Source organism: Perissodus microlepis, chromosome 19 (genome assembly GCF_051167445.1).
Source record: "Perissodus microlepis isolate ML-2025 ecotype Zambia chromosome 19, ASM5116744v1, whole genome shotgun sequence".
Classification (NCBI taxonomy): Eukaryota; Metazoa; Chordata; class Actinopteri; order Cichliformes; family Cichlidae; genus Perissodus; species Perissodus microlepis.
The window spans coordinates 10236093-10259665 of NC_140479.1; the positions used below are offsets into that span (position 1 = coordinate 10236093).

General features: G+C 41.1%; 1 protein-coding gene across 2 annotated transcripts in view; it reads right to left on the reverse strand.

Annotated features, from left to right (window-relative positions):
- Positions 1-23573, reverse strand: part of fndc5a (fibronectin type III domain containing 5a) — a 55931-nt gene that overhangs the window by 31222 nt on the left and 1136 nt on the right. The gene's annotated exons all lie outside the window — the stretch shown is intronic.

The window sequence follows — 23573 nt, forward strand, 5'->3', positions numbered from 1 at the left end:
TAACTGACAGCTGCTTCCCAGCTGATCCACCTCTCATCCACAAGTCTGCTTTAAATCTTACGTAAGCCACAAACAGGAGCTCACCCTATGGATTTCCTCTTTTCTGCTGCTTCTTTGTCCCATCGTTTGTTTCAAACAGCTGCCAGCGCTGTTGGATCTGTATCCATCACCTCCGTGTCAGAGGAAATCCACCACAAACATTTCCTCTATTTCTTCTTTTATTCACTTTTGCTTTCAACACCTATTTTTTCTGACAGTAACGGACACTTGGCGCTAAGCCTCCCCCTCACACACACACACCCCCGCATCGGCGATGTGTTTTTGTCTCTTTCTTTTTATCTTTTGTCTGCCTCTCCAACACTCCTCTCCATATTTCTGTATAGCTACTACATTGGGACTTTTTGGCAGCTCCTCCATAGTCTGCTGTGTACAGCTCTCTGCTACTAACTGACACTTCAGTGGGAATCTGGGTGCAGAGAGGAGATGGTGGGTGAAAAGGGGAGACGGTAACCTAGCTGTGACTCATTCATGCACTGTTCTATTATTGATTAGCCTCACGCTGCTCACACACTGCCTGCTGATCCGCTGGTTTACTGTGTAGGCAGATGAGCTGCTTATAAATGAAGAGCAGCTTTCAGCGTGAAATATAATCCTCGTATAGTTTTTCCTTCATGGGAAAACGTCCCCGTTTGTAAGATGTAACCCACCGCTTTGTGTGGCTCAAACTGAGCATGTTTGCCGTTACCATCTTGGCTGTTAAGAGCCAAAATTAGGTTAGGGAGACAATGCAGGGTGACTTAATACCTGCTAATTAGTGCCAAGACCCCATCGCACAGGCCTAGACACCAATTGGTCACCATCTGGTAAACACCTGTTCCTTGGGAATGTGCTCTAGGAGGTTTGCTAGCGTGAAATTGGTTGTAAAGAGGCATACAGCACTACAAAGAAAAACAACTCGTGATTGCTTTGGTTATTGGTGATTGCTGCAGTCACCGCTTTCACCTCCAGCAACCACTCGCCAATTTGCATTTGCGACCAGGCTTGCTAATCTAAAAAAAACCGAAGCAAAGCCATCTTGAATGGCATATTAATATGATTAAAGAGCTTTAAAAATGCTCCAAAACACAACCGTGATGTCTAGTTTTGAACAGCAGTGACAATCTATAGTTTCAGTATTCAGTGCTCCTAAAAACGCACAGATTAGAGCTTTACAAGTTAACTACAGAGACTAAAACCTTTAGTCAGGTCATAAACCTGCTGTAAATGCTTTTTATTTATTTTAATATGAGAGTCTATGGGGATAGCCTCATGTGATCATTTGAAGGGCTGCTGTGTTTTGGCACTGCTTCATTTTAACCTGAGGCTTTCTGCCTGTTCTGAGCACGGCGATGAGCCTCGTTGTGAGGCTGAGAGCCGTTTCTTGCTGTCACCATCTTTCCTTTTTAAAACCAGCTGTAACAGGAACAATACACATTACAGGCTACCAACCTGTCAAAGCGTATTCTCCTCTGTTGTCTCACTGGATACTGATGGGTACCACAATTTAGCAAATGAACATCGTGTCTTATTTAATAAGACTTTAAACTCTTTTAAAGTCTTATTAAATAAGCTCATAAACTTGTTATTGTTTCCCGAGATCATAGCCGAAGTGGAGCTGAAGGTCGTTTTCCTCTTCCCTGGCAGACTAATTTTTTTTTGCTGGCCGTTAAGACACTTCTGCACTGGCTTCAGACCATGTCCGTCTTTTACAGTCAGTTCTTACAGTCAGTAAGCGAGGCCGTGTGGGTTTTCTGCACATGTGCCTCTCCGTTCTCCGTGGTGCAGTCTGCATTTGTACACAGCGGCTCTGTCAAATTATCATACCTAAGGGTCCTTCTGTCCCTTTGCAGAGAAATGAGTTATTTACTCCAAGGAAATGAATTTTCCAACCGAGCGGACCACAAGAACAGGGAGGTGGGGAGGGTGGGCTGTAAAACTGCATCTCTCTCCTTCCTTTAAGTGCGCACACACGCACATTTCTCTAATTAAATGTCAAAAGGCAGCGTATGAAAATCAATGCAGCATTGTGTTCAGAGAGAAAGCCAGGCAGCTGATTCAAAAAGGCAAAGGAGTGCCGTGAGGCTGATTATTTGACAAGCCCACTGTTAATGAAATCTACTCTCAAATCAGGAGCAAGCCACCCCTCCGGCAGTGAAACAACCGTGCGGTGGGACGGGGCTGACGCTGGGCTCACAGCTTGATGCGACGTTATGAATATGATATTAGCGCTTCATAACATACTTTCCGCTTTTCTCTGTATTTCACTTCACAGTTACTGTAGCTCCCCCTCTCTCCCTGTGGATTTTCTTCCAGCCTTTTAAGCAACTGGGAAAGTAATGCCTACAGTATGTGCCTGCGAGGATCCATATCACAGACAGGTGCGGGGGGGGGGAGCGTGGAGACAACGTGAACAATATGCACCTCCGTGTTCCTCTCCCTTTGCCACTGGCGCTCTCCATGTTCCTCTTTGAGTTTCTCGCTATCTCCCTCTTGCATCCACTCCTTTTCTTTCCTTCCATCCATCAATCTCCGTGTGTGCGTGCGTCTCTCTCTCGCAAATATTCCCGTAAGAGTAGCACATACCCTGAGGCGCCTTATGGAGGATCGAGGCTCCCCTCTGCCTGAACCAGACTCGTTGCTCGAGTTTGAGAAATTTACAGCATCTTTTTTTTTTTTTATGACTCAAACTTTATTAAATTTTAATATACACAAAAAAACAAAAAAAACAACAACAAAAAAAAAAAAAAACCCAGACACCCCCCCAAAAAAACAAAACACCCAAAAAATAGCAGAATGGACATTCCCAGTAACAACAACAGAACAAATTGAGAATCAATGCATATTTCCATCCCAAAAAAAAAAAAAAAGGTGATGCCAACATTTCACATAGACCAGATTACAGCTATCCTATTTAGTCCGACCTTAACTACTTTAGCCGGATACGTCACTGACCTGTATGTAAAAAGTAATTAGCCCACTTATCATTATAATCGTCCAGTCTATTTAGCAGTCTATATGATAATCTTTCGTAAGCTGCCACTTGTCCCAAAGAGATATACCACTGAGAGAAGGTAGGAGTCGATGAGGCCTTCCACTCTTTCACCAGCAGCTTCCTCCCCAGCATAATCGCCGTTTGTACCCAATGAGCAAGAGAAGTGGATAAGTGACTCAAAGCTGAAGGGTCTCCTAATACATAAAGACTGTTCATAAATGGGACCCCTTGACCTACAACCTTCTCTACTACGGTGTGAATATGAATCCAATAATCTTGGACTTTGGAGCACCCCCAAAGAAAATGTAAAAGTGTGCCACTTCCTTGCTGGCATTTCCAGCATGCATCATCAGTCGCTAGACCCACCCTATGCAACCGTGAGGGTGTCCAGTATACTCTATTTAAAATCTTAAATTGAACCAATCTTGAACGTAATTCGCGTGACATTTTTTTCAGATTCCTGAGGATGCCATTCCATTCCTCCACTGTAAAGTTGAGATTTAAGTCCATTTCCCACGTTCTTTTGAGGGACAGTGTGTTAGGATCAGAAGCTAATAAAAGCATTTTGTAATAAGCTGATGCCTCTTGTCCACGCCCAAAGGTTTTTTTTATTTCCTCCAGAAAGTCGCAGCTTAAAGGGAACTTTGCGAATGAACCACATGTATTGGCCATCAAATGTCTTAGTTGTAGATATTTCCAAAATTCCTGTCTAGGTAAATCAAATTCTTCTGCAAGTTTTCCATATGATTTAAATATACTATTTTCGTAAAGATCCCCCAACACTGTTATACCTTTCTGAAACCAGAGCTTCCAAAAGAAGGGTAGTTTAGCAATAGAAAGTTTGGGGTTATACCAAATACCAGCAGATTGGTTAAGATATGGATCAAATTTGAATAATTTGGACATTCTTTTCCATACTTCTTTCAAATGAGAAAGTACTGGATGTGATTGGATACGGGGGGACAAATTAGTTGATAAGCTATATAATGGTGTAAATGGCGAGCAAGCAGTACTTTCAATGGAAAACCAAGGAGGCGCTTTCTCAGGGGGTAAGAACCAATGTGCCAAATGCCGAAGAGAAAAAGCATAATGATATAAAAGTAGATTAGGCATCCCTAACCCACCTCTGTCCACTGGTTTCTGCAGTTTTCTCAGATTCAATCTAGGCTTTTTATTATTCCATATAAATGACTTACAGAGCTGGTCAAACTGTTTGGTGTATTTCAAAGGAACATGGATTGGTAGAGCCTGCAACAAATAATTGAACTTAGGTGTACATACCATTTTGATTACGTTTACCTTTCCCCACATTGAGAGATACATCTGAGACCAACGATCAATATTAATTTTCATATCGCTGAGTAAAGGTTCAAAATTTATCTTTATCAGGTCTGACAAATGAGGCGGGAAGGTGATGCCTAAATACTTAATGCCCTTCTGAGGCCAGGAAAACATACCGGTTTGAAAAAGTGACCTAGGACAATAACTAGTTAACGGAAGGGCCTCTGATTTGGTCCAATTCACCTTATAGCCAGAAATAGCTGAAAACGTATTTATTATTGCCTGCAAGGAGTTTAAAGACTTTTCTGGGTCTGATATAAAAAGCAAAATGTCATCGGCGTACAACATCAATTTATGACAGTCTCTCCCTATACTGACACCTGGAAAATTGGGCTCCCTACGAATAGCCACTGCCAACGGCTCAAGGGCCAGAGCAAAAAGAAGTGGAGAGAGGGGATCCCCCTACCTGGTTCCTCTAGCTAGTTCAAAAGAAGGCCCTATTATTCCATTTGTGAGTACTGATGCCTTGGGGTGTACATATATAAGCTGAATCCAATTAATAAAGCTTTTGGTAAAACCGAAACACTCTAAAGTAGCAAATAAATATCTCCACTCGACTCTGTCGAATGCCTTTTCGGCATCCAGCGAAATCGCAGCTATGGGAGAATGTCCTGAACCGCCCACATAATATCAATTAACCTCCTAATATTATCAGCTGAAGAGCGTGAGCTTATGAAACCAACTTGATCTACATGTACAAGAGAGGTTATTACCCGGTTTAATCGATTAGCCAGAATTTTAGATAAAATCTTACTATCATAGGAGGTTAGACTTATCGGTCTGTAGCTTTTACAGTCAGTGGGGTCCTTATCCTTCTTTAGGATAAGTGTAATGATGGCTTCAGATAGTGAAGGTGGGAGCCTACCCTCTTGAAAAGATTCGTTATAAGTGTTTAAAAGCAGTGGCGCTAGATCTTCTGGAAAGGATTTATAAAACTCAGCCGTATATCCGTCCAGGCCTGGTGCTTTATCAGAGGGCAGGTGTTTAATAACTCCCACTATTTCTTCAACGGTAATGGGAGCGTCCAAATATTTCAGTTGATCCACTGTCACCCTAGGAAGATTTAAAGATAACAAAAATTTCTTTATATCACTCTCTGAAATGCTTGATTCCGAGCTATAAAGATCTTTATAAAAGTTACTAAATATTGTATTAATTTCTTTAGGTTTAAAGAAAAGACGTCCATTATTATCTTTAACAGCTGAGATCACAGCCATAGTCTCTCTCTGTTTAATATATCTCGCTAAGAGCCTTCCGGCCTTATCCCCTTCCTCGAAGTGTTTTTGTCTAGCACGAAATAGAGAAAATTCAGCTTTTTGTGACAGTATTGCATTAAATTCATATTTTAACTTGGTCAATTCATTCAAATTCAATGAAGAACAATCATTTTTAAATTTTAAATCAGCAAGTTTAATTTGACGTTCTAAATTTTGAAGTTTAGTAATATTTTCCCTCTTTTTAAATGAGGCATACTGTATTATATAGCCTCTCAGGAAAGCTTTTAGTGCTTCCCATGCTACTCCTGCTGAAGGGGCAGTAGGGACATTCGTCTCTATATACAGATTGATTTGTAATCGAAGAGACTCTCTGAATGCTGCATCTAATAAAAGGGTCGAATTAAGTCTCCATCTAGGCGTCCTAGCTGTATCATTAGATAGTAGCATGAGAAGATAAACAGGGCTATGATCTGAGAGGATTATGGTACCAATATTACTCGATACAACAGCAGGCATTAGTGATTGGGATACCAAAAAAAAATCTATCCTTGAGAAGGAATGGTGAGGGGGGGGAGAAAAAAGTATAGTCCCTTCCAGAGGGGTTTTGTAACCTCCACACATCTATGAGGCCACACGCTTCAGTCAGCCCTTTTAGGGCCCTATGAGCCCTAGAAGCATAGACTGATCTGGAACTCCGATCCAGTACCGGGTCCATAACCTCATTAAAATCCCCCCCCATAATAATAGGGTAATCCCCATGTCAGATATTTTTTTCTCTAATTGTCCAAAAAAGGATGGATCATCTACGTTAGGAGCATATACATTAGCTAAGATGACCGCCTTCCCTTGAACTTCACACAACATTAACATCATTCTCCCAGCGTCATCCTTACTCTTTTGGATACATTTAAACTGTAAATGTTTACCAATCAAAGTGGCCACTCCTCTGCTTTTACTAGTACCACTGGCTGCCCCTACATATCCCACCCAACCCACGCATAGCGTCTGAGAATCTTGAGGCAACAGGTGGGTCTCTTGAACAAATGCAATATCACACTTCTTAGATTTTATAAAGGACAATATTTTGTTTTTCTTAATGGGATTATTGAGGCCCTTGACGTTCCAGCTCATGATACTCAGATTATTTCTACTTATAGATAATTTTAAGGTACATATAAAGCGGGATGTTCAGAAACCTGTAATAATGACTAGCAAATTTGGCATCAAAAATTAATAAAAGAAAAAAACCCCCACAGAAAACAAAACTATTAAAACAATACCTCAACCATGCCGGGGATCCCCAGGCAATGATTCCCCCCTTACCAAAGTCCGTAATCATACACTTAACTACCACTGCCTTGAGCCCCGCTCTCCCATACCCCGATAGTCCAGGCTGAACCCATAATTTAATCTAAGGAGGAGAGAAAAAAAAACAAAAAACAAAAAACCTCAATCGAATATACTGGATCTACAGTCTTATCTATAGAAAAATACATTCCAAACCAAACTTTGTTCTAGTTTAATGCTTATAATACAATTTAACAAACAGAACACTAAGAGTGGACAAAGTACAATAAATCCCCTAAGGGTATGAACTCACCGCTCCACCTTGTGTCCATTTCAGTTTAGAGAAGAGGAGTAAACCTCCAGAATAGTCCTTAATACGAAAACGAGCACGTAATAATCATCATTTGTATCTCTCTCTAAACATAATCAAAACTCCATTAATAAAACCAGGAGCCACGAGCTGTTCCAGTACTTCGGTATCCACAGAAAAAAAAAACCAAAAGAAAAAAAACAAACAAACAAAAAAAAAAAAAAACAGGAGAATATTACTACCCAGAAAATAAACAGAAACGACAGGTAAAAGAAAAAACAAAGCAACAAAAAAGGACAAAAACGAACAGGCAAACAAACCGGTTTTACACCATAGAGCGAATGAAAGTCATTGCTTTTTTATGGTCCTCGAAGCGACGGGATCCCTGAGGAGCTTTCACAACAAGCACTGCTGGATAGATTAAGGAGAAACCAATACGTTTGTTGTGCAGAAGCTTCTTGCACTCATTGAACTTATTCCGCTTCTCACTCAGCAACCTTGAGTAGTCCGGGAAGATCATTATACGGTGACCTTCCCATACGATATCCCCCAGGCGACGGGCAGCCTCGGCGACCCGATTGCGATCTTGGAATCTCAGGAATCTGGCTATGAGTGGTCTAGCTCGCGGAGGTTGATCGCCTTCATACCTCTTTGGTGGAGCCCCAATTCGGTGTGCTCTTTCTATTTCCAGGCCCCGCGAAAGGACCAGGTTCAAAATCTTCGGTAAGATTCCCTCCAGAAACTTCCCCGCGTCCATCTCCTCGCAGCCTCCGGGGAACCCCACAAAACGCAGATTATTCCTCCGTTCCCTATTTTCCATGTCATCTAACTTCTGCTGAAGTACTGCAACTTCGTCCACCGTAACCGCGGGGTTAGCTTTTTGTCTCTCATGTTCGTCTTCTAAGAAACAAAGCCGATTTTCCACCTGACCGATCCTGTTGACTATGTCTACCAGCTTACTCTCTGTGGCGCTTGTGCTGATTCGTATTTCTTCCAGTTTCTTATCATGGACGTCGGATTTTTCCACTATAAGGGCTGAAAGTCGGGCCAATTCCTTCGCCAGCTCCCCGGGGATACCCCACGCTGGCTCCGACTCTTCCGTGTCTTCGTATGGAGGTGAAGCCTTTTGGCTAACACAGCTAGCACTAACTGGTTCAGACATTTTGCTCGCCCCAGCTCCAGCGCTGGATTTAACGGAGTTCCTAGTAACATTTGGCATATTAGCACTAGGCAAACCTTATCAATGTATTATGGTGCAATTTTAAATCTCTGGATTGCGATTTAAGCAGAAGTATATACGGGGTTTGGGCGCAGTGTGCTCTCAGGCAGCCATCTTAGCCAAGCGCGTCACGTGACCAGCTTGATCGAAATTTACAGCATCTTAAACTTTGTGGCCACTCTGGCAAAAGAACAAAAATATACCCTGACTTATTTATGTCAGACACACTGAGGGCAAAACTTTCGGGACAGCAGACAAACGAGCAAAAGTGTGTGGGTAACGGCAGGGCAGGTACCTTCCTGTGGGTTCCACCTGTGCCTCAGATTATTCAAATGTAAAAAAAATACACCATCTGGCCCATCACACATAAAAACGATCCCCCCACAAAACACAGCAGCAAATAAAAATAGTATTTTTATGGGAGAGCTGGGTGAGAAGGAGAAATCAAGTGGCCCACGCGCAGTTTTGTGCTTAAATCATCATTTAAACAGAACCAGGCGGATCGATTTCTGCTGCTCGAGTCCCGCTGTGGTTCTGAATTGGAAATTTGGAACCACAGTACTAAGCGACTGATTACAGACCGTAATGTGCTGTCAGGGATGTAGGCATAAATTATGCATCGCAATCACTGAAGGGATGCATGTCTGTCTTCATTCGGAACAAGGAAATAACTATTTTAAAAATCAAAACAATGTGATGACGAAGTTTTAGATTTTGATATGGTTTCAAAATATTAACAAGATAAATGGTTGAACTGTGTAACACAGTGCGCACAGTGTACATGCTCAAAAGGGAATAGGAAGGAATATAAACTTATTTAAACCTAACACTATTGATACAGATATTTCATCATATTCTATTTTATTAACCCAAGCACCATTCTGCTTATTTAAGATATTTCTTACATACTTGTGCATGTTGTAATTTTTAATAGCTGTAAGAATTACTCCCATATTTTCGACAGATAAAGCACATCTTATATTAAATAGCTAGGTTGTTGTAATAGAGGTTGTAGGAAAGAACATAGCTCCTAGATTAAAACCATGATTTCTGAAACTGACATTTCTCTCCACTTTTTTTCTATTCATTTATTCATTCAGTCACTACAGCTGCAGCTGCAGCAGCAGCATTACAGACCAGAACAATATAAATGTTTGATTTTGGGTGAACTGGCCCTTTAAGTCTTCTGTATTTTCTTCTTCTTTTGAGTCTTAACTTAACTTACAGGGGGTAAAAAACCTACAGCGACCAGCCAAAGAAAGAGCAGAATGGGGTAAGAGATTAAGAAAGAGTTAAGACAACATGGAAGTTTTTACTCTGTTTAGCTTCATGGATACACGCAGTGGAAAGCTAAATATGGCCAATATCACTTAAACTGGGAATCCATTTTTGCCAAGCAGGTGAGTCTTTCCGTCTGGTGGTGACAAACCTTTCAGCGGCCGTCACACCAGCTAAAAACACCCGTTTGTGGACTGTTGTGGAACTGAAATATGAAATATCACAGACAGATTTTCTTTAAGCATGTGTTAAAGGTGCCAGTTGTGCTTGAAGGGCATGTTGTACACTCGGGTCAGCCTTAAATTTCATACTAAAGCTTGCGTGGTGTCGTACATATTATCCTGTGTATGAAATGTAAGTGTATTTGCTGATCTTCAGGAGTGCTGGAGGACCGTTTAACCATGTCCCAAACACCATCCCAATCAAAGCTGGGGTTCAGGGAGCATCCACTGGCAATAAAACCTGGAGATGGTTCCCAGGGTTTCTGAATCATACTGCATGTGATGGTTTTTTTAAACTTTGTTTCCAGACCACTGAAAGCAACGAAGGTTGAACATTTATGGAGCTCTGCAGGCATGTGCTGTATGTGAATGAGCCTGCACGTCTGATGAATCTCTTCTTTGCTCACCGAGTGAACATGTTAGTAACACAGCTTTACATTCATGCCACCAACTCCCTCCAGATGGCAGCTTCAGCCCTCCTCCTCCTCCACCTGCGCACATTCAGACGTGATGCTGGGCAGATGACTGACTGTGTCAGAGAGCTATCACTGCCGCGTCAGTTTTTTGGCACGGATGCTTTGTTCTCCCACGGGCCCACACTCTCAGAAATAGAGGTACGAGAGAAGAACATTTTTGTACCTATAGGTACATTTTTTTTAAAATGTTCCCTTAAAAGTACAATACTGGTCTTTAAAAGTCCAGAAATGCCCCTTTAAAGGTTCAATTTGAAATAAAGTACAAATCTGTACCATTTTGACCTGTACTGCAGTGACAGTGGCAGAATGTGGTAATGGGTCAGCATGGGAAAATCTGGATGGGCCTGGTTAATTGTAAAATTCATATGAGATGTGAGTGTGCTCATAAAAGCTACATGTTATAATCAAATCTGTTGGTCCTCTCCTCTGTACGTAAATTATCCTATGATGCAAAGAATATCTGTAACCTACCTTTGTGTAAGTTATGTTAAATTATATTTAAAAAAAAAAACCACACACACAATGACATGCAGGCACATCAAATGATGTTAAAAAAAACTGGTCCATTTCCATTTTATTAAGTTCCAGTTATAATTTTTAATGTTTTAAATCTTGGTTGTAGCCTTCAAAAACGTGAAATCATTTTACTGTTATGTTTGGCCATTTACTTTTTCGCTTTTACTACATCCTAGAATTGTTCATTAATTGTGAGGTTTTTATGGAATTTGCAACATCAAGTTAAACCGAGGTTCTTTGGAAGTTAAAATGTCAAGCAGATTTTTATGTTACGGTGACTACATTTTGTAAGTTACAAATATAGTTCGTCAAGACAGCATAACGGTTTCTAAACAACTGCGCATTAATACCACAATGTTGTATTTTCATGTGTCAAGTTCGCAACACGCATTAATCCCAAAGGCTGAAAAGCCAGCGTGCCAGAGTGCTCCGCCTCCGCGCTGACTAGCGTTTAGAAAATGACTCTCAGGGGGTTATCGACAGAGGAGTTCCTTAAAAAGTTGATGGAAGAAGGCATTGATGTGTCAGACGACGAGGCGCAAAGGTTTAGAGGTAAGTCGGGTGTGATTTTGTGTTTTTATAAAAATTACAACGTGTAATTTTACAGTAGAGTTAGCAAAAGTCCGAAGAGCTAGATTTAACATGGGTGAAAGCTAGCAGTTAGCTAAGTTTTAAACAAAGAAAGGTACAAATGTGGACTATTTAGACTGTTGGTGGAATGTTCAACGTCTGTCTGCCCGCCGTATTCGAGTGTTTTATCAATAAATAGTGACTAACCGTGTACAACAATGTAAAAAAATCAATAATTTCTCAAAACATGCTAGTATGTAAATATAGCTATTAACAAAATCGTTTTCTAAGCAAAATTTATGGCATCTAACTTGTTTCCCGCTCAAAGGGATTTTAAACAATGGAAGGTACACATTTGTACCATTCCACCTACTTAGTGGGATTTTCGAATATGAGAGCTGTAAGCTCTGCGCAGGGACACTGTCTGCAACACAAGAATTGCTAAGATGATTGGGGAAACAGCTAATGATTTTTTTGTCTCTAAATCTGATTATTATTTTCTGTACTAACTGATTAATCAGTCTGTTTATTATCTTTAGAATTTTTGTTCAAGGGTTAAAGCACTTTACATTTATCTCCAGTCTGTGTCTTTAAACATGTCAAAAGTTTAAATCCTCAATGTAAAATGTCATTCTTTTGTCTACTCTGCTCTTTTCATTTCCAGTTGTGTGATGAGGTTGATTTAATGCATCCCTCGCAACATCTGTCGCCGCTTTAGCGAAAACTTCACTGCTGTTCTTCAAAATGTTCTTCAAATGACCAAGGATTTGCCACTGAAGAAGGTCTACATGGAGGCAAGAGAGAATGCACTGGCTGAAGACATTACAGGTGCTAATTTGACCTCATACAAATAGTATATTTTGTGACAATTCATTTGCTCTCTCTTCCAAAGATAATTAATGTACCATAGTGCCATGTCAAGAGCATGTTAATGGGAATTTGCATGATATCAAAATCTAATGAAGTGCATTTGCATCTGTATGACCTAGGAATTGACTTCAAGGGGGCACTTCTCCTCTTGCCATCCATCTTCAAGGAGAAGATAGAAGATTTCATCATCCTTGGAGAGGTAAATGCATGATGCAATGCATAGCCTTTGGCCACAAGTTTCATTCTCGGTGTTTTGTTGGCATGGAGCTGAATTCAGCTGCGGTTCAGCATCACAGCTAAGCTAATGTAGGGGAAACGCTGCTGTGCTCTTGGGTTTTGTCTGGTGTTTATATAGATAGATAGACCTTTATTGTCCCCTTAGGGAAATTCTTCTTCACAGGTACTGTCACTGTCAGGGGTGATTGCTTTTGCCCTTGAATATTATGTCAAACTTTAGCAGCTTATCAAACACTACCACAACAGTCATTGGTCAAGAAGCTTTTTGTTTGGAGTAGGGGCCATGTTTACAGGTTATCAGAATAGACAGTTTTGTTTTGCAGCAAAAAAAGAAGGTAATTTGAGGAATCTGTTGAAAATCCACTTGGCACATATTGCTTAAACATACTGTATACTAATGTTTTTCTTCCTCTTCTGCAGAATACTCCCACGAGTCCATACCCAACCATTCGAATGAAGGATAAGAGTTGGACAACTGCCCTCTCAAGACAGTGTCGCTGTGTTGTGACAGTTGAAGGAGTGGATGTTTGCTCGTGCCGCTCGCTGGATGAGGCCTACATCTCAGCATTCTCCACCTTCTTCGTGTTCAACATGACCTACCCTGCATACTTCAAGAAAACACTTGTCTTTCTTCAGAACTGCATTGTCAACATAGGAGACCAGGGAGACAAACCCCTGCCAGTAAGTGTCACCAGGGTACTTAACCAACTCTATTAAATATGCCCCCACCCAAGTGTCACTACCTTATTCACTACCCAAGGCTGATTTTGATGTATGGTCCTCTTCGCCCTTTGTGGTGTATGAGATATGAAAGCAAGCATCAATATTTCAAAAATATAGCGAGTAAATGCAAAAACTTTGTAAACATCACTGCAACTCTTAGCAATCGTCATCAAATGAAACAGTGCTGGGAGTTTTCTTCAGATAGGTTGCTTGTTGACTTTGAACATTCACTCAGCACAAGTGTCAGTGTGCCATTTTCATCTCTGCCAGGTGACTTACAGAATACTCTGGAAATGAACAAAAGTTTTACAGATGTGCATTTTCAGGATAAAGTGCTTCAGCGTGTGTCTGCTATATCTGTCAGCAGTGTCAAATATGAACTTGAGGATGTTTTTGTAGTTGGCCATGTACACACTGAAGCCATACCTATATTCTTTAAAATCAAGTATATTTTGAATGTTGATACTTGTTGGGTATTGTGTGGGAAACTGTTACTTCCTTGCACTTATGAATGTCATTTCCATGCTTACCAAGTGGCAGTTGACAATGACTGGATCCTGTTCAATCCAGGAAATGAATTAGACTTTCAAGCTCTAGACACCTATTTAGTTGATGATAGGCTGTTTGTGTCCTTGAGGTATTCTGTGTGACGTGATTGCAAGCACATTTTCCACTTTGTCTATATATATGACATATATATGTTCTGGCTTGTTGAAGTAGAGCAAAACATTTGTGTGGACAGTTTTTTAAATACATGCCATCTCTGTGATCCGTCAAAACATGTGTTCAGGTGTTTAATGTCTTTATGTGATTGTTTACTTTTTTAAATGAATGTATTTTTCTTGACATGTCCTATGGCAATATACGAATGTAATCAAGGATGTATTCCTGTGGTTGTTTAAATGCTTTGATGTGATTCTATTATCGAAAATAAATGGTTAAATAACCAAATATTTTGGACTATTGGGGGTACATTTTTGTCTCTTTAGGTACGAAATAGGTTGTCGCTGGGGGGGTACCCTCATAGGTACCCTATTGTACCCTTTTCAAGGGAACATTTCTGTACTATAGTTTGAAGGTACATTTATGTCTTAGGAAAGTACATGATTGTACTTCAGATGGTACAACTTCATAAGGTACAAAAATGTACCAAGCCTAAAGGGTACAGAAATGTCCCTCAAAAAGGAACACCCCCAGCGACAAGCATTTGTACCCTTTTTGGTACACTTTGGTACCCCTATTTCTGAGAGTGCAGGGTCCATATGATTGCGCCAATCTGTCCTCTGATGCCCGTTTCATTTCAGTTTTACACTTCAGACCCAGCAGCAGCCACAGCCGGAGGCACTGTCCACCCTATTCTCATGAACAAGAGCTTTCTTCAAAGCCTTCAGATTTGGCATAAGAATGACTTGGAAGACCCGCTCTGATTTTAGTGGGTCAAGATTTCACATGTGCAGATCTCAATTATCACAGAAACAAACTAAGAAATACTGCGACAACACTTTTATGCTCACTATTCAACGCCGTGTTTCAGGAGCAGAAGGATTGTCACCATATTTCTGAAATTGCTCCCGGCCTAAAGTACTAAATGTCCTCGGGAGTCTTCACAATACGTACAAGTCCAGACAGACATGAGTGGACTTGAAAGGCAAGCAAACACAAGCTGGTAATTTAAGAAATTAGATCAAAGCGACGCTGCTGAACAAATACAAATGTGCTCTGAGAGAAACCTCCAAGTAAAATGACATTTGTTTTCCAGCTCCTGCCCTTTGGTCTCACTCCAAATGCTGCCACCTCTAAAAGCTTCAGTGCGTATGCTGTTAACTACAAGGCCATCACTCTATTCATCTGCATCTTGCAAAGCTGCTGGCGAGCTCTCAAAGACGAACTCAAACAGGCTTTTTTGAAGGGAAGAAGAGGGTTAAGGAGGTTACACCGTGCTGCAGAAAAGAGCAGCAGCATTGTGGAGTCGATACAAACGCTCTGCCGTGCTGCCACTCTGAAACTGGTTTCTCGTCACGCGTCCTCTCATTTGCCTTGTCAGATGACAACATGTGACGGGGTGCGGGAAGGATTAAGAAGGATTATCAGGGGACTATTGACAGTTACAAAATGTAACACAACAGGGGAGGATGGACTTTAAGAAATAAATAAATATTGTATTATCTATTATCTCACTTCTGTGCTGGAGAGATACACCAGTTCTGTCAAACCAGGCTTATAAATTAGTTCTATTTTCATCTTTTATATTCTGTTTCACACAAACTCACACTCCAGAAACAAAAGAATGGAAAGTCACCTTAATTATTTGCCAATAAGAAATTATATGAAGTGCTAATATTGCAGCATACATCACACATAAAGATGGTTTCCATGGAAATTGTAAAAAAAATAAAGAAGATAATATAAAAAAAGGGATGTGTATAATTCAAACTAAAGCATGACCTCAGCGGTGTAATCAGTTTGTGGTATAAATATATAATCCTAAAGCAGCTGCTGATGTCAGGATGGCTATATCCATCTTTCAGAGGCACTGACGTCTCATTACTCAAGCTTTTAAAGTTGTATTGGTGCAAACTAATATCTGAAAACCTAAGACATGTTTGGGAAATTTAGTCGCCCAAGTATTCCTCTTTAGACGTGTTTGCACGACAGGAAATATATCTGGTTACATGATGCGATCGCTGAACCCCTGAACTTCTGTCAGGTTAAAGTTGGGTTCATGTTCAGTCAGACTGAGCTGGCATTTCTCACGGATAATGTTGAGAAAAAACTCATTTATTCCAAAGAGGCTGTGATCACTGGGTTTCCCCATTGAAATAAAATGTGGATTTAATTTAGCTGCAACTTTGTGAGATGCAGGGTGTGCCTCCTCCTTACACATGCAGGTTTATGGTTAACAGGGGTGGCTTGGCACTGTGTATTCACGCCACTTTTACATGCACTTGCAGCATAATAAGAGATATCCCTGTCAAGCCCCCAAATCTGATGCAAGATGTTTGTAAGAAGAAAGTGCAGCGACTGTATGGAAAAAAAAAAACAAGAACGCAGCTTTAAGAGAAAACGTTCCAACTGTAAACAAGGCTGCAAATAGCGAATAATTGCCAACAGCTAATCATGCTTGTAAAATGGACTAATGAACAAACAGATAATCACAGACAAAATCCACATCCCCTGTGAATCTCACACACAAACACACACCTGCCATCCTTCCCGAAGCCCCGTAATGAGCCTATTCAGAAGGAACAGTGATGATTCAACCCTCCAATCAGGTTCCTGCTGCCCCAGATACCCGGCACGTCTATAGGACACAGATTTGAGTAAAATTGGGGCAGAGGGGTTGAATCCACAGGACTGAAGCTACAGAAAACAGCTTCTGATTTTAATTTCTACAAACGTGTTGTTGAACGTGAGAGCCTGACACCTTCTCTCTGTTCACGTACAATCACTCACCTAATTTCATGCATGTGACAAAAAGTGCCGTCTTGAAACAATAACATCGGAGCGCTGCAGGTTGTTTTTTCTTTTTTAAATGAATAATGCAGCCCGGTGTCTGCTGAGCAGCCCTTAAAGCATAAACAAGCATTTGTAATTTGAGAAACTGCTACGTGTGATAAATGGCACAGAGAGGCTCTTCCAAAGTCACATCTGTTTTGATTTTGCAGTATTTATGCATTTCTGTGACGGATCGGAAGTCTCATAAATATTCAGAGCATGAGTTTGACAGTGAGAGAGAGCGCGGGAGATGGGTAGCTTTTACAAACTTTGGCCTCTCTGTGGATGCTAAATGGCTTAGCACCTGACACATAATCTACTGTACTAACAGAGAATGCATCACCTGGCAGGTAGGTGCCATAATTTTATTGAATCTTTTTGGTTTACAGCTAAAAAAAAAAAAAAATCAAAATTCTGTTATCTCTTGAAAGATTTCGCTTTTTAATTATTATAAACATCCCTCAAAGACAGAAAAGCGCCTGCAGCTTTTCCATCTCTGTTCACTTTCTTGATTGATTCATTGACTTTTCTTTTTGTTCCTCAAACACAGAACCGTTAGGGAGTGAGCAAAATTGCCTGCAAGGATTTATGGCCTCATTTAGATGAATGTGTTAAGAGAGTCAATTTACATTTTAAATGGAAACATTACCTTTCCTTTCACAGGACCAACCGACTGTTTATGAGTCCCTGTAAACACAGACAACCTTAAAGACGTCACCACGGTGTCAGTTTTACTCCTGCCGGCCCACCTCTCTGCTTCGGCACTTTTCCTGCTGCAGGCGTCTAACTATGTTTAAACTAAGTGGGAGACAAAAGCTTGAATCATGCTGGAGAGGGAATCCAAAAGTGTCACCAAGCATTTTGACTCACTGAGGTTTATAATAGTAAGCCAAACAAATATGAAAAAGTAAAAATAGAGTGTGATGATGTGATAATTTTGAATGATCCTGATCTGTTGGATTTTTATTTATTTATTTTTAGATACATTTAGGAGATGAAAGGATTTAAAGGACGCAGAAAGATTCAACAGTGGTCCTCTGGCCTGAGTCCAGGGACCAGAGGCATAAACCTCTGCAGTAAAACAGTGAGTCACATTCATAAAGCTGTAGGTCCTCTTTAATAATCACAATCCATTAACTGTATATAAAAGATGTAAAGAGCCGCCATTGTGAAGATTTGAGCCAAACATTTTCAACAACAGCATCATCTGAGGTGAATCTTCATGAGCCACCGAGCATGGCCTGATTTATTCTCCTCTTGTAATTACAATAATTTACAAATTTAATTTCATGTTCTTTTTAATAAGACTTTATTTATTTGTTGGGCTTAATCATTACTTTTAATATACAAGTGTTGAGAGAGATCAGAGTGAGGAAGCTGAGGGTTGACCTCGAATCGACTGACAGTCATTATGTTGCCCCCTGCTGGCCATAAAAAGAATGTAAGTTTTACGCTGACAGAGGTTAAAAACAAGTCTCGCGCATGTGCACAAGCTGGATTTGTACCTCTGTCTTCATCCATGAAAGGATGCAAAAATCCTCATTTTTTAGCATTTGCATAGAAAATCGGCTTTTGTGCCTCACATTTTGAGACACAGAAATGAAAAGAACTATTTTTGTTGTCAGAGAAGTGTTGAAAAGGAAAAAGGATTTTAAGTGAACTCAACTTTATAAGATCAGAGGAGAGGGCGCTGACAGAGGTTAAAAACAAGCAGAAATCTACGGGAGGTGGCAAAAACTCAAGTTCCTCCAGTGGCCACTTGAGGCCGGCTGCAAAACGGAGTCAGTCTCCCTGTGTTAAACTACCAAACATCAAAGTGTTCAAATCTTTATTTTCAGCCTGAAATTAAACTCAGTGTTGGGCTCGATGGATAGTTTCCCCCTTCATGGTAACTCTGAGCTGGTTGAATTTGTTTATGTCCATCTGCATGCTGGAGTCAGGGGCATGGCCACATTGATAGACAGGTGTCCCTGACAGGTGACGGGGAGCTAGAGCCAATCACTGTCTGCTCTCAACTGCGGTGCTGCGTTTGAAAGCATTTTAATGGATTATCTGACTAATATCATGGCGTGCTGTGTGGAGCAGACCATTCAGGTAATTTGTGCTTTTGGTGAGTCAAAGTCTGCTCTTTTACAGGGAGTGCAGAATTATTAGGCAAGTTGTATTTTTGAGGAATAATTGTATTATTGAACAACAACCATGTTCTCAATGAACCCAAAAAACTCATTAATATCAAAGCTGAATGTTTTTGGAAGTAGTTTTTAGTTTGTTTTTAGTTTTAGCTATTTTAGGGGGATATCTGTGTGTGCAGGTGACTATTACTGTGCATAATTATTAGGCAACTTAACAAAAAACAAATATATACCCATTTCAATGATTTATTTTTACCAGTGAAACCAATATAACATCTCCACATTCACAAATATACATTTCTGACATTCAAAAACAAAACAAAAACAAATCAGTGACCAATATAGCCACCTTTCTTTGCAAGGACACTCAAAAGCCTGCCATCCATGGATTCTGTCAGTGTTTTGATCTGTTCACCATCAACATTGCGTGCAGCAGCAACCACAGCCTCCCAGACACTGTTCAGAGAGGTGTACTGTTTTCCCTCCTTGTAAATCTCACATTTGATGATGGTCCACAGGTTCTCAATGGGGTTCAGATCAGGTGAACAAGGAGGCCATGTCATTAGTTTTTCTTCTTTTACACCCTTTCTTGCCAGCCACGCTGTGGAGTACTTGGACGCGTGTGATGGAGCATTGTCCTGCATGAAAATCATGTTTTTCTTGAAGGATGCAGACTTCTTCCTGTACCACTGCTTGAAGAAGGTGTCTTCCAGAAACTGGCAGTAGGACTGGGAGTTGAGCTTGACTCCATCCTCAACCCGAAAAGGCCCCACAAGCTCATCTTTGATGATACCAGCCCAAACCAGTACTCCACCTCCACCTTGCTGGCGTCTGAGTCGGACTGGAGCTCTCTGCCCTTTACCAATCCAGCCACGGGCCCATCCATCTGGCCCATCAAGACTCACTCTCATTTCATCAGTCCATAAAACCTTGGAAAAACCAGTCTTGAGATATTTCTTGGCCCAGTCTTGACGTTTCAGCTTGTGTGTCTTGTTCAGTGGTGGTCGTCTTTCAGCCTTTCCTACCTTGGCCATGTCTCTGAGTATTGCACACCTTGTGCTTTTGGGCACTCCAGTGATGTTGCAGCTCTGAAATATGGCCAAACTGGTGGCAAGTGGCATCTTGGCAGCTGCACGCTTGACTTTTGTCAGTTCATGGGCAGTTATTTTGCGCCTTGGTTTTTCCACACGCTTCTTGCGACCCTGTTGACTATTTTGAATGAAACGCTTGATTGTTCGATGATCACGCTTCAGAAGCTTTGCAATTTTGAGACTGCTGCATCCCTCTGCAAGATATCTCACTATTTTTGACTTTTCTGAGCCTGTCAAGTCCTTCTTTTGACCCATTTTGCCAAAGGAAAGGACGTTGCCTAATAATTACGCACACCTGATATACGGTGTTGATGTCATTAGACCACACCCCTTCTCATTACAGAGATGCACATCACCTAATATGCTTAATTGGTAGTAGGCTTTCGAGCCTATACAGCTTGGAGTAAGACAACATGCATGAAGAGGATGAAGTGGACAAAATACTCATTTGCCTAATAATTCTGCACTCCCTGTATTAGTAGCTTCAAAATGTGGCGTCTAAAACCGGTGGGTGATGTTGATCTTGCATAAACCATTAGATTAAATCCCAAGAGGAAGAACGTGCATACGGCCAATCACACCCTGCCTCAGCTGGCCATTTTTAACCACCGCTGAAACGGGACAGTTTATGTATTTTTCATCTCTTTGTCACTCACTATAAAAACTGTGCGTGAAAGATCTGAGGCACGGGTGTCAACCATAAGACCCGTGGGCCAGAATCGGCTCGGCAAAGACTCCAGTCCAGCCCACTGGACTGCTTTGGAAAATTATGAGGAAGGCTGAATTTTGGTCTTTTTTGCTTGTATTTCAGTTTTACAGCTTTCCCTGCTGATAAAGAAGTCCTCATACTACACCACAGTAATCAACTAAGAGATAAACAATTACGTTTTTCTCTAATTTGACACATTTATTTATTTCATGTTTAAATCATGCTGACACATTTCTCTTATTTTTGACAGCAGCATTTCTTTCTCATGTAGAAAAATTGAAAACGCTGTTAAAAATGATTTTATTCTTATTTTAAGGCGTCTCAGTTAAAAGTGTAGTTAAACTTTGTTACACTGACAGAGATCACAGTGAGCTGTGTGTGGCCGACCATGTTAAGTGAGCTTGACATCTCTAGTTTCAGGTATGTGTCAGTTAATGGGAGGAACAAGGCGACGTGTCTCTAGAGCACTAGATTCCAGCAGAATCTTACTGGCTGAATTCTGAAGGTGATTTCAGCTCTGTTAGCTCGGTGGTGGATGCCTCTGCCCAGCGTCAGCTATCCTCCACCTCACTGCATGCCCGGTTGGATAAATGGTGCGTTTAAAATTGCTGATGAAAATCTCAGATCTGCTCTCAACTGCTGTGATGAAGCACTCACAACAGGTGTAAGCATAAAGAAACACTTGATAACATTTAGAATTGCATAATTGTCTCTCTTTGAATGAGGTATTTATAGGGTTAATAAAGGCTTTATAACAGAGTAAGGTTCTGCTGAAGTCCTTCCATCCATTTTCTTTACTGCTCATCCATTGTGAAGTTGTGACGGAGGGACTGGAGCCTATTTCACATGTCACAGGATGAGAGACTACAGAGCCTCAGTCTATTCGAGGACTAACAGAGAGAAACACACCTATGATCAAATGTCTGTCCAGCACATGTTCGACTAATAATTGTACCCAACAGTCATAGCTGTTTCATAAGAGAAACAACAAACAGGGATGGAGCGATTCTGGCTGATATTTAGATTTTATTTTCCTTTCATCCACTATTTCTGCCAAAGAAATAAAATAAGTCTACATTAAAATAATATTAATAATAATCACTGAACCGTTTGAAGGGTTTAGGCTTTTTGTCGCATCATTGTTCAGCATCTAGCACAAAACTGATGCAACCCAACAGATCAACACTGGCTGCTGACATCAGTACAGACTGACTGATATCAGCCGATGCAGACGTTCATCCAATATAAATGCAAAGAAACAAACTCATAAAACGAAGCAGTTAAAGCTGCAATCAGCATCATTTCTGCACACTGACGGAAAAAAAGTTCCTTATTGCACCTTTAAAGGTGCTGCTGCTTCCATCTAAAGTGCTGCTGTTATTCTCCATCCTTCTACACCAGTTTTAAACCACTGGTGGCATTTTCTACTTTAATGCAACTATAGAAAAATTCACTTTTTGTTTTTCAAGCGTAATATTGTTTAGAAGGTATCCATTTATTTATTCATGCATTTTGAAACAGGCATTCAGATAGTGGTTTTACAATAATAATAATAATAATGGATTGCATTTATATAGCGCTTTTCGGGGCCCTCAAAGTGCTTTACAATTCCACTATTCATTCACTCTCACATTCACACACTGGTGGAGGCAGGTGAAGTGTCTTGCTCAAGGACACAAGGACACAACGGACACACTCGGTCGGACACAACGACCGAGACTGAGCCGGGTAATAATAACAACATTAATAATAATAATGTTTCCGGTTCGAGCCCCGGCTCGAACCGGCAACCTTCCAGTTACAAGACGAACTGCCAACTCTTTGAGCCACGATCTTTGAGTCCTGCTTGTCTCTCACAGCTTTATCCATCATGCATTCCCCCCTGTGGTCAGTTTAAGCAAGCAAACTAACCTGACATACTTGTCTTTGGACTGCAGGAGGGAACCCACTTGTAAAAACCCACCAGGCACACGGAGACCAAAGACTTGGGAGGGTTTGCAAGCATGAAATGGTTTGTTTTAGTTGCCAAGAAATAAAGAAGAAACTCTACAAATGTGCACATTGTTGACAATACAGAGGTCTAAGGGGCACATTTGTGTAGTCTGTGCCTGCAGGGACCTAAACTGACTTTTACTGTACATCTATTTCTGGAAGTTTAGGAGACGAAAACACACACGACTGAGGGTGTGTGTGTGTGTGTGCAGAGACAGGAGCAGGATAGTGATGTATCGTGAGTGGAAAGGCTATGGAGGGGGAGTGTGCTGAGTGAACTAAAGGTGCACTTTGATGGCAGGAGTGTAGTGTGGCACTTCATCACAGAGAGCGGTCAAGAGTGTGTAGTTTGAGATCTAAAAAGCCTGTTTTAGAGATGTGCACACACAGGGTGAGCTGGATACTTCCACAGCAAGCATCAGAGGGCCCCTGTCGCTCCCTGGCAGTCCAATCATGTATTTATAGTGGCCAGTGGCTGTCGACTACAGCCAGACTTAGAGGGAAGTGTCTGTAATGAGCAGCGGAGTCAACAAACGTCCCTACATACGTCTAATTTTCACACTGGGATAGTTTGCCTGTGTGTGGACATGCAGCAGTTTATAGTACCGACCTGAAATGAAATTCAAAGGTCAGCTTGGATCACATCAATCACACACACACACACACACACACACACGCACACAGACAGACAGTAGCATAGTTTAGCCCCACTGTGTCTGGTGAGGTGGATCCCTCACCACCGCTAACTGTAGCATGTTTAATTAGACGACAGTACAGAAATGCATGTATTGTCTTACAAACACAGCGTTTCCCCACAAACACACCAGACTACGCAGCGTCTCACAATAGCAACGCCAC